The following is a 10747-nucleotide window of genomic DNA, read 5'->3' on the forward strand; positions in this document are numbered from 1 at the left end:
TCCTGTCGCACCACCTGTGGCCACTACACCTTCACAACCGGATCATTTCGAAGCCTACATGCAAGCTAACCAACATATTTTACAATCCATACAACAATTAACCCAAGAGAAAGCCTAACCGAAATGTGTGTTTCCAGGTCAAGCTATACAAAATCCTAAAACGCTAAACACAGCCTTTGAAGTAACCGGTAATACTAGTAATGATAATTTAAATGTAGGTGAGTTAAATGCCATCACCACTCTCTGTTCTGGCAAAGTGGTTGATAATGTCGTAACTATGCCCATTAATACACCACTAGTGGTCGTTGAAAATGAAAAATTACTAGATACTGATATAGAAACAGAAGATCCTACTCTTATAGACGTACCTGTTAAACCATAACCCAAGAGGAATTGAAAGTGACCAAGGTTAAAACTCCTATTGATCCATATGCTAAATATAGAGAGAAACCACCGTTTTTCCTGAGACTAGCCATGTTAAACAAGGATACAAATTTTGATGAGATTAGGAAAGTTTTTAAAAATCTAATGATAAACCTACATTTCATTGAAGCTATTAAAAAATTACCACAACATGTTAAGTTTCTAAAAGAGTTGTGCACTACTAGGCGGAAAACAAACATTCCAAAAGACACCTTTTTAACTGAACAGTTTCCCACTCTATCTGAATATAATGGAATCGTTAAGTACAATGACCCTGGTCGTCCTATTGTATAATGCATCTTATTGGATACCCACACGACGACTGTGCTATTAGACCTGGGGGCGAGTATTAACTTACTCCCTTATTATCTATATAAACAAATAGGTCTACAAGAGATACAACCAACTAAAGTGACGTTGCAATTAGCTGATCGTTCTATTAAGTATCCTAAGGGTGTGGTTGAAAACGTGTTGGTTAAAGTTAAAGATTTTTACTACCCAGCCGACTTCATTATCCTCGACACAGAAGTCTCTAACTACTCTGTTCCTATCATCTTAGGGCGTCCTTTCTTGGCAACTGCCGCGATGTTTCAACGTCTTTGTCCTTTGGCCATCTTTCTATTGAGGTAAATGTTTTCAAAATGATACAATAGTTACCCGATACGACTATCGATGGTGAAGTTTGCATGATCGAGAGCTTAGCTCAAGATTATTTCAACAACACGTTTCTAGAAAATTAGATGCACTAATTCCTTTCCTTCGGAAGTTTCGACTTCAACGATGATTCCTACGTAGAGGAAGTCAACGCCCTTTTTGAGTCTACTCTTATCTTAGATCCTTCTGCAGCTCCATCTTCCTAGTTTGAAGACCTCTTAGCTAAACAAGTCTTCACTACTTAAGATGAGGACCCTCCGGAAGCTTTTTTACCCATTCCTCCCGACCCTGTGCTTAAATCTCTTCCTACAGAGTTGAAATATATCTAGCTTGATCCGGATGGTAGTCATCCGGTGATCATATCTTCTTAGTTATCTGCTGATGAAGAGGCACGTTTGATTAGGGTGATTAGGGAACATCGTTCCCCGATCGGTTGGTCCCTTGACGACATTAAGGGGATTGACTCTAGTTTATGCACATATCGCATACATTTGAAAGATAATACGAAGACTTCACGTGAACCTCAGCGTCACGCTTGAACCCTACCATGAAAGAGGTGGTCAGGGAAGAAGTCTTACAGTTACTTGATGTGGGATCATATATCTCATCTCTGATAGTGAATGGGTAAGCCCCATTCACATAGTTCCTAAAAAATCGGGGGTTACCATTGTGTGTAATGCTATGGGTGAATATGTTTCCACACGAGTTCCTAGGAAATGGAAGATCTGTATTAACTACAGACGCTTAAATGCCATGACACGAAATGATCACTTTCCTTTCCTTTTTATAGATCAGATACTCGAACGTCTAGCTGGTCATGCTTATTATTGTTTTTTAGATGGCTACTCTGGCTATTTTCAGATCATTATCGATCTTGACGACCAAGACAAGACTACCTTCACATGTCCTTTTGGAACATATGCCTATAAATGAAGGCCTTTCGGCCTTTGTAATGCTCCTGCTACCTTCCAGCGGTGTATGCTTCATATATTTAGTGACATGGTGGAGCACTTCATGGAAGTTTTCATGGATGATTTTTCTATCTATGGAGACTCTTTCAGTGAATGCCTGTCTAACCTTTCCAAGGTGTTGACACGGTATGAGGAGAAGAATCTGGTTTTAAATTGGGAATAATGTCATTTTATGGTAAAAAGAGGAATAGTGCTAGGTCATATTGTATCTAGTGATGGCATAGAAGTAGATAAAGGCAAATTAGATTAAATAGCATCTTTACCTATACCACGGACTATCCATAACATTAGAGCCTTTTTAAGCCATACAGGTTTTTATAGGCGTTTTATCAAGGATTTTTCAAAATTAGCTAGGCCTTTAACTAATCTGCTTTTAAAAGATGTCATATTTGATTTCAATTATGATTGCAAACAGGTTTTCAAAACTTTAAAAGCTACTTTAACATTTGCACCGATTATACAGCCTCCCGATTGGTCTAAACTTTTCGAGCTTATGTGTGATGCTAGCGATTATGCTGTTGGTGCCGTGTTAGGCTAGAAACTAGATGATAAGTCTAATGTTATTTATTATGCTAGTAAAACTCTAAATGATGCTCAAATAAATTACACTACTATGGAAAAGAAATTTTTAGCTGTGGCTTATGCTTTAGATAAGTTTCATCCTTATTTGGTTGGTTCAAAGACCTTAGTCTACACTGACCATGCAGCTCTTAGGTACCTTCTCGCCAAGAAGGATGCTAAATAGAGATTGATCCGATGGATTCTTCTCCTACAAGAGTTTATCCTAGAAATTAAGGATAAATGAGGGGTCGAAAATGTAGTTGCCGATCACTTATCTAGACTAACTGACAACCCGTAAAAACACGACTAAATTACTTTAACCTTATTCTTACGGTATCAATTATTTATTTCTTACTCTCACATATATATTCATGCAATATATAAAGTACGGAATCGTTCCACTCTTCACTCTCTAAACTTAAACGAATTCAATTAATCAAACACAAAGAAACAATGGTGAGAGTAATATTATGTTGTGATTTATTTAAACTAAAACTAATTATAAATTAAACTAATTTAGCTAAGGAATTAAAAGGTGAATTTAATGAATTGGAAGAACATAGAGGAGGGAAATTCCACCATGCAATTCGATTGGCTATTAGTTAGTCATCGAATCGAATATTGATCCCTAGTGAATACCAAGTCCTCTCGAATCAAAGCTCCACTAGCATGAGAGTTTAGCTCCACCACAAATCTCTTTGATGGTGTCTCTAAACTCTAGTTCATCATTATGAGGTTTATCTCTAAACACTCATAATAATGAACTTGAAATTCTATTCTAAATAACAACTATTCTAACAAGCAATCATCCTCACATGGTTTTTTTAACCTCCTCTAATGGAGTTTTTAGCCTAGTTTCATTGGATGAACAATATCAAAACAATAAGATGAAGACATTAAATTAAAGAGACAAGAATTAAATATTAAACTAAAGGTTTTTATTGAAGGATTTAATGGAGGCTACAAACTAAATTATTCTAACCTAAACTAAACTACAAAAGGAGAAAGAGAGAGAGAGAACCCTAAATTATTCTAAACTAAAGAGGGAGTAGCCCTTTATTTTAGCCTTAACCCTCTTTATATAGGAGAGGGTTAGGTTAAAATTTCGTGCATGGGCTTTTTGGCTAGGTTATGGACCCATAAATCAAGTCCATAACCCAATTGGGTAAATCCAAGACTTCCAATTCTGGTTGTGTTACTGTATCACGCAATTTCACCAACGTATACTACTCTGATCGAGTCAAGCTCTGAACCATTGGAAAGAGCTTTTTGAGTTGGTCATTTTGATATAAAATGGGCCTAATTCCAAGGCCTGAGTCTAAAGATATGGCCTTTTGAAGTTCTGTTGACTTTTCTTCAGCTTTCTAATCTGGGTTGACTTTCACTTAACAACTTTGACTTGGACTTTTTAAGGGCTTTTTCTCCATGAAACTTGGGCTTTCTTCATAGAACTTTCATAGCAATCACTTTAACTCCTTTTAGCGCCTACTTAGTAACGAATTGACATTTATTCAACTCCGAAGCCTGAAATACACAGAAGCACGATAACAGTACTAACTCTTATTTATTAATCACATAATTGGTCTAAAGCAATATTGTTAAAGGGGTTAAAACTACAGTTTTGGGCTTTTATCAATCCACCCCCAAACAGCATTTTGCTTGTCCTCAAACAAATATGAGAAATTAGAAATAAGTGATCAAAAATCACTACTACAAAAATACACATTAGCCACGGTAGGTTATTTGGTATATACCACTGTTTTCATAATAATAGTGCTTTATACTCATTCACCACGGTACAAAACACTTTCTTAGTTTTGGAACAAACAAATATCACTGATTTTGTGAAACAGTGGTATATAGTACTCCATATACCACGGTACTATCAAATATAACCTAATATTTTTTTTGTATTCGTATACCCCACTGTTCCGTGGAAATGGTGGTTTATATTTTGGGCAAAATTATAGCTACCGTGGATAAAAAGTGAAAAAAAAAAAAAAAAAAGACGGATTTCGGCTAGAACTCCCCTATCCCACTTCTATCTCTTCGTAATTTCGCCACCGGGGTTCACGATTTGAGAGAAATCAGTCGACCAACTGCAAGGTTTCGTTTTTATGCGTGTAAATATTTCAGCAGATGTAAAGAAATTCAAAACAAGAATCAAAGGTAAAAACTTAATCTTTTTTCAAAATTAAACAATGGGCATGTCTCATTTCTTGGAATTCTTTTACTTTTAATGGTTTCTTGCCGAGAAATCTTGATTTTCTTACAAAATTTTGTTCATCTTGTTCAGAGATTTAAAGTTACAATATGTGGCCCTGGAGCCATCGAATTTTGTCATCTTTGTTGCTACTCCTCACCTCGGTTCGAGGGGTAACAATCAGTATATTTATTTCTATTGCTACTTATCAACATGTTATTGTAATTTGATCTGCATTTTATGATATAATTATCTTGCGCCATGACACTTTACTTTTAAAGTATGCCAGGTGAAAAAGTTTGCATCAAACTTCATTTCATGTATCTTGCTTGGAAATACATGGTAGGAGGATTAATGCCCGGACTGTGGTTACCGTATTTAGTTATATAACCGACTTCTTAACATGGTTTTCAATTTCACGAGATTTATTAGTTGATACACTGGACCTATTATAAATACATTCTTTTTTGTTTTAATGCTATGGTTTTTGTTCTTTATATTATTTTTCTTAATTCAATAAGTGTAGGACTTGTTTCACTATTTGTGGTTTTCAGGTTCCCTTCTTTTTTGGGGTAACTGTATTTGAAAAAGCTACAACGAGTGTTATTCATTGGATATTAGAAGAACTGGACGACATCTTTTTCTAACAGATGCAGAGAAAAGGGAGCCTCCACTGCTTAGACGTATGGTAGATGATCATGGTGACCTACACTTCATGTATGTGAGAGTTGATTGTTTTTCTAGTTTTTTTTTTGGTGGTTATGGGATTTTCTCAGATTAAGCTGTGTTAATTTATTCTATGAGTAGACTTTCATCTTGTTTAATTTATTTATAATTATTATGATTCAAGGTTTTAAGAAATGGGGCATCATTGTTACATGATTCTTTAAACTTAGTGCCTATTTTAATGACATTTAAATGTTAAGTTATGTTAATCAAACAAATGAGGAGTTTGTATGAGGAGATTTAGCATGGGTGTCCCCGCTTCATGGTGTCCTCTGCTTTCAGTCCGTCAGGTACTATTTTTAGGGATATCTTGGATGATGATGTGCATCATTCTTGTAGGAAACAACTTTTTATTTTAACTTCCATATTTGATATTTTCATTATGTAGGTGGTGGATGAGAAATGTGTGAGTAAGGACAAGAAACCCAAGAAAAAAAAAATCACCGAAAAGAAATTCTTGTTCGAAGTCTACGGGAGCATAGATAGTGAGCGATCTTTGTGGTGTTTTACAGTTTTCAGTTGGATTTTGTGTTTGTATCTTGCTTGTAATAACTCTTTGCTGTCTTTTAGCATGTATGTGGACCCTTTGAAATACCGAATTGAGTTAGAGAATGTGAGTATTGATGTTCTCTCGTATACCTTTTCATTTTATACTTTAGTTAAGTCATCTACTCTATTTTGTTGGTCCGAAACAAATTTGACTCTTTCCTAGTGGGAATTTTTTTTCAGACTCTTAAGCATCTGATGGAAGTTATAAGGAATTGTTTCAAAACTATTTGGAGAAGGTATATTTCTTTTGCACACTATAGACGGGTATTGATTTTTGTAAGTCTCAAGAATTGATAACACAAGAAGAGAACTCTAGATTTGTCTTATTACTTGGGGTTGGCTCAGACGATGATGTTTCTCGTGATCCACCAAGAGAAAAGTTTTCAAAACCCGAGGTTAGCTAATACTTTTTCTCAATTAGTATGTCTATGCAGGTTTACTTGTAGAAACATTGTACTACAAGAGTCTCTAGACTGGAATGTAAGAGGGACATTCCATTTTTAGCTAGAAGAGAGCATATCGGGTCTTTGTGAGAATCTTTACAGTGAACATCTTTCCACAAAGTATTCACACATTGTCATGTTGAAAATTGCTATTTATGAAGAACTTTTGCATCTCGATCATTCCCAAATTTATGTTTCACCCTCACCAACACATTCATGCAAGCAAGACACACAGAGGTGACAAGTTTTGGGATGGAAACCCAGTTTTGGAACCTCACATTCTTGGAAGCATGGCTTACGGTATTTTCCTTGACAAAGTTAATTGACAAAGTGGATGTTACTTTTCTCATTTCAGAGGAATCTACAAGGTTGAAGCTTCCAACAAGGAAACACCAAGGACGGAGATGTAGGCTTAAAAAGAAACGAAAAGTCGACGATCCGGGACTTGTAAGTATGTTGGAATCTACAGTTGAAGCTTCTAGTAAGGAAACACCGAGGACGGATCTGGTAAAAAGAAACAAAAGTCGATGATCCGGGACTTGTAAGTATGCTTGATATGGTACTTTTACGTGCAAATTTGATATTCTGTTGGGCCATTTACTTTTCTGTAACTCTAACATGCTATTAGGCAGTGAATGTTTCGAAAAATAGATTAAAAGTGCATGTTTGTAGTTGAGTAATGCAAACTCTTTAACTCCAGTTATTGATGCCCCTCGTGGTTCCATTCAACAAATGTATCTAGAACTAGGGCTGTGAATGGATCGGTTTGGGTTGGGTTCTGTAAAATCTGAACCCGAACCGATAAGAAAATTGGGAACCCGAAACCAAACTGAACCGATAATATTATATTTCATCCAAAACCGAATTGAACCAATAAAATATATTGCAATCCGAAACTGAACCGACCCGAACCGAAAACTATACAATCAATTAAATCAAATAATTTCAGACACACAATTGATAAACATATACAAAATTAATCATAAATATTACTAAAATGTCATGTTATCGGTTCGGGTTCATATCGGTTCGGTGGAAGGCAAACTTGAAATCAAACCATTATCTTATCGGTTCGGTTTCGTTTCGGGTCGGCAGAGGGCAAACAAAATTATTAAAACCCAAACCATTTTTTTTTGGTTTGGTTCCGATCGGCTATCGGGTTATCGAAACCCATTGACAACCCTATCTAGAACTAATAAATAACCATGTTTTTTTGGCCTAGTCACGTACAGTTGAGTCCTTGCTTGTTGCATTTGCCCACATCTTAATCAAGAGGACCCGTATTAAAACTGATATGAGAGTTGCTTTAAGTTTGAGCTAAACATTAAAACCTGCGGGAATCCTTGCATGTGGAGCTAACCCAGATTCTTTTATTTTATTGGTCAAGTTTGGGGTTTTAATCTTTAAATTGCACCTCTGAGGTGAGCTACAACCACTTTTGTTTTAGGTTTCACCTGTTTAGTGTTGGTTGCTGACCATAAGACTGAATCGTGCAATTCATATTAGCTTGAAGACTTGCAAAACATTGAGATTTTTGTAGTTGGGCGGAATAAAGCTCATCTGTTTCATGTACACTGTACACTCTTGTTATTTCCTACAGGTAAAGCGACCATTGCAAAGTACCATTTCCTTGTGCTGCGCTATGGAGCTTGGTGTTGCAGACCTTGCATAAACAATTTAGTATTCGGAGAAAGTTGGTGGTGGAGTCTTCAGAGGTTAGAGCAGGTTTTCTTTGCTTTGCTATAAACGTTGAATTGTTCACGATGTTGACAAGAACAACTCACTAAGTTATTGTATAATTGCTATGATACTTATATGTGTTATGGGGTTTGCTTGTGTATGTTGGGATAATGGGATGTGCTTAAGAATCTTTCTGTATTACTACAAGTGATTATTTAAGTGTTATTATTCTCTCATTGAGAAATGTTTACTTATTGAAAGAACAAAAAATCTTGGCTTATGTTGAATTTGTAATTGATTTATGTTGGAAATTGTGTGGTAGAGATTGCTAGTGTTATATGGATGAATGGAAGAGTTTAGTTGATACTTGATAGTTGGTATGTAATTTATTTTGGAGTGAAAAGGGTGCAGTCGGCCTGATAGAAACGAAAGGGGCCACGAAGACCAATGATCTTTTTTTTTGAAAATAACATTTTTTAGTAACGGATAGAAAACCGTTGCAAAGTAATTACTAATGTTTCTATCAGGTGCGCATAAATCATGAACAAATTTAATAAGTGTTACTAACATATTGTAATGTTTTATATCTGTCACTGAAATTAATTTTAGTGACACTTGGCAACCGTGAGTAAATTTTGTAACGGATGATATGTCACTAATATCCATTACTATTCATTCATCACGCTTTTGTGTCAACACAAGATAACCGTTACTAATATTTTTTGTAACGGATGTATATCCGTTACAAATAGCCTGATATGGTGTAGTGTATATTTGGCTTCCTAATATTTGCTTGACGTATTTATTTTCATGATTTCCTTTCTAAAAGTTATTCTAAACTTGTTTTTATTATTTTGACAGGGTCTTGAGGTGCCAATCTGACATGTGAAGCTTGATTTTCAAAATTATTTACAAGTTACAACACAGGTGAGACCATCATGCTTTACATAGAGTCTTAAATCATCCACGTACATCACAAATCTTTATTTCTCATATATTTGCATATTCTATGTGGTTTAAGACTGGAGTCCCCATATTTATGGTCAATCCTATCCGTGCCAGCAAATGATTCATGTTACAATGTGTATGGGACTGGTAAAGAGTGTGGGTATTACGTAATGAAGTTTATGAGAGAAATAATGGAAGCTTGTTTAGATAATTCTTTTGAAAATAAGGTATAAGTTGTCAAACACTAGCATTCTCTATTTTGTGTTACTCTTCATTTTTTAGTTATTATATTACTCTATGATCTTTGACCGTGCAGATAACAAATCTATCCCTCAAAGATACATATACACAAGAGGAACTTGATGTTGTTCGACTTGAAATTCTTAGATTCATCCAGCATAATGGAGCGTTCGAGCCAAGCGTGCCAGGTCTTAGCTAGGTTTTGACCCATTCCAGTTAAGGTTTGGTGTTTGGTCTCACCATTTTTTTAATATTTTAGATGGAACAAATAGATTGTTCTTTTGATTGATGGAACAATTTAGGTCATTATTATTTTGATAGAACAAGTAAATTTGGATGTTTATTTCATTATTGATGACTCGAAAAAGTTCAAAACTCTTTTAGCAATTCAATGTCTTTGTTTGGATGTTTAAATTTATTTATTTTGTTCGTGTTATACTATGAATTGTTTATTTGAGCAATGTGTTTTTAAATCCAGTGTGGATATATATGGTGAAAATGGGCAGGTTGCAGGTTGAATGAATATGATTAGAACCAAATAATTAGGGGATTTTTTTTTTTTAAAAATTAACTATAAACCACGGTTTGGTAAGAACTGAGGTATAAGCAGTTTATATACCCCACGGTTTTTATCCAACCGTCGTATTTAGCATCACTATTCCCCACGGTTCATATTGAATAGAGCATACTATTCAGACTATTAACCACTGTTTGGAAATCTTAATACCACGGTTTTAGTCAAAACCGTGGTATATAATAGGTACTTTTCCTCACGGTTTTGCTAGAAGTATTTGTCACGGTGGTTGTTACCACAGTATGAAAACAGTGGCTAAAGGCTTTTTACCATTGTAAATAACAGTGATATATGAGTTTTTCTGTAGTAGTGAATGGAGTTCTATCTAATCTCGTTTCGCCGAGTGCGATTGCATTGACCATATGCAACAAGGCCTTAAACCACTAGGAATTCCCTAGTGGACGAGTTATAGCCTCGTGAGAGTTTTCCAGTGAATGTACTCACAAACTTCATCTATACTACAACGACAAAGAAATAAAACTATTGTTTCCTTATTTATGTCTCAATGATCTATACATCTCACTAGTATTTAAACAAGAATGATCATTCTAAAACTTAAACTAATACATGCATAATAATCAAATCATCTTAAGATAAACAATTATACAATGAACTATGATATGAAATGAAATGGCAGGTCCGTTTCTGAAATTTTTGGGTAGCGTGCCTAACTAGGTTCTCACAAGAAATGTGTCAAAACACATAACACTCTGATTTTTCCACTCAAGTTTGCTAACTCCAGTGTGCAATGGGCACACGTTTCCTCATAATCTTA

General features: G+C 35.3%; 1 long non-coding RNA gene across 1 annotated transcript; it reads left to right on the forward strand.

The window, feature by feature from the left end:
• Nucleotides 1-7773: 7773 nt before the first annotated feature.
• LOC147493066 (uncharacterized) lies at nucleotides 7774-9778 on the forward strand. The gene is made up of 3 exons (XR_015198908.1): nucleotides 7774-8245; nucleotides 9072-9137; nucleotides 9475-9778. It is a non-coding gene; the product is annotated as an uncharacterized LOC147493066 (long non-coding RNA).
• The last annotated feature ends 969 nt before the right edge of the window (nucleotides 9779-10747 follow it).

This window comes from Coptis chinensis, chromosome 6 (assembly GCF_015680905.1).
Source record: "Coptis chinensis isolate HL-2020 chromosome 6, ASM1568090v1, whole genome shotgun sequence".
NCBI classification, from domain to species: Eukaryota; Viridiplantae; Streptophyta; class Magnoliopsida; order Ranunculales; family Ranunculaceae; genus Coptis; species Coptis chinensis.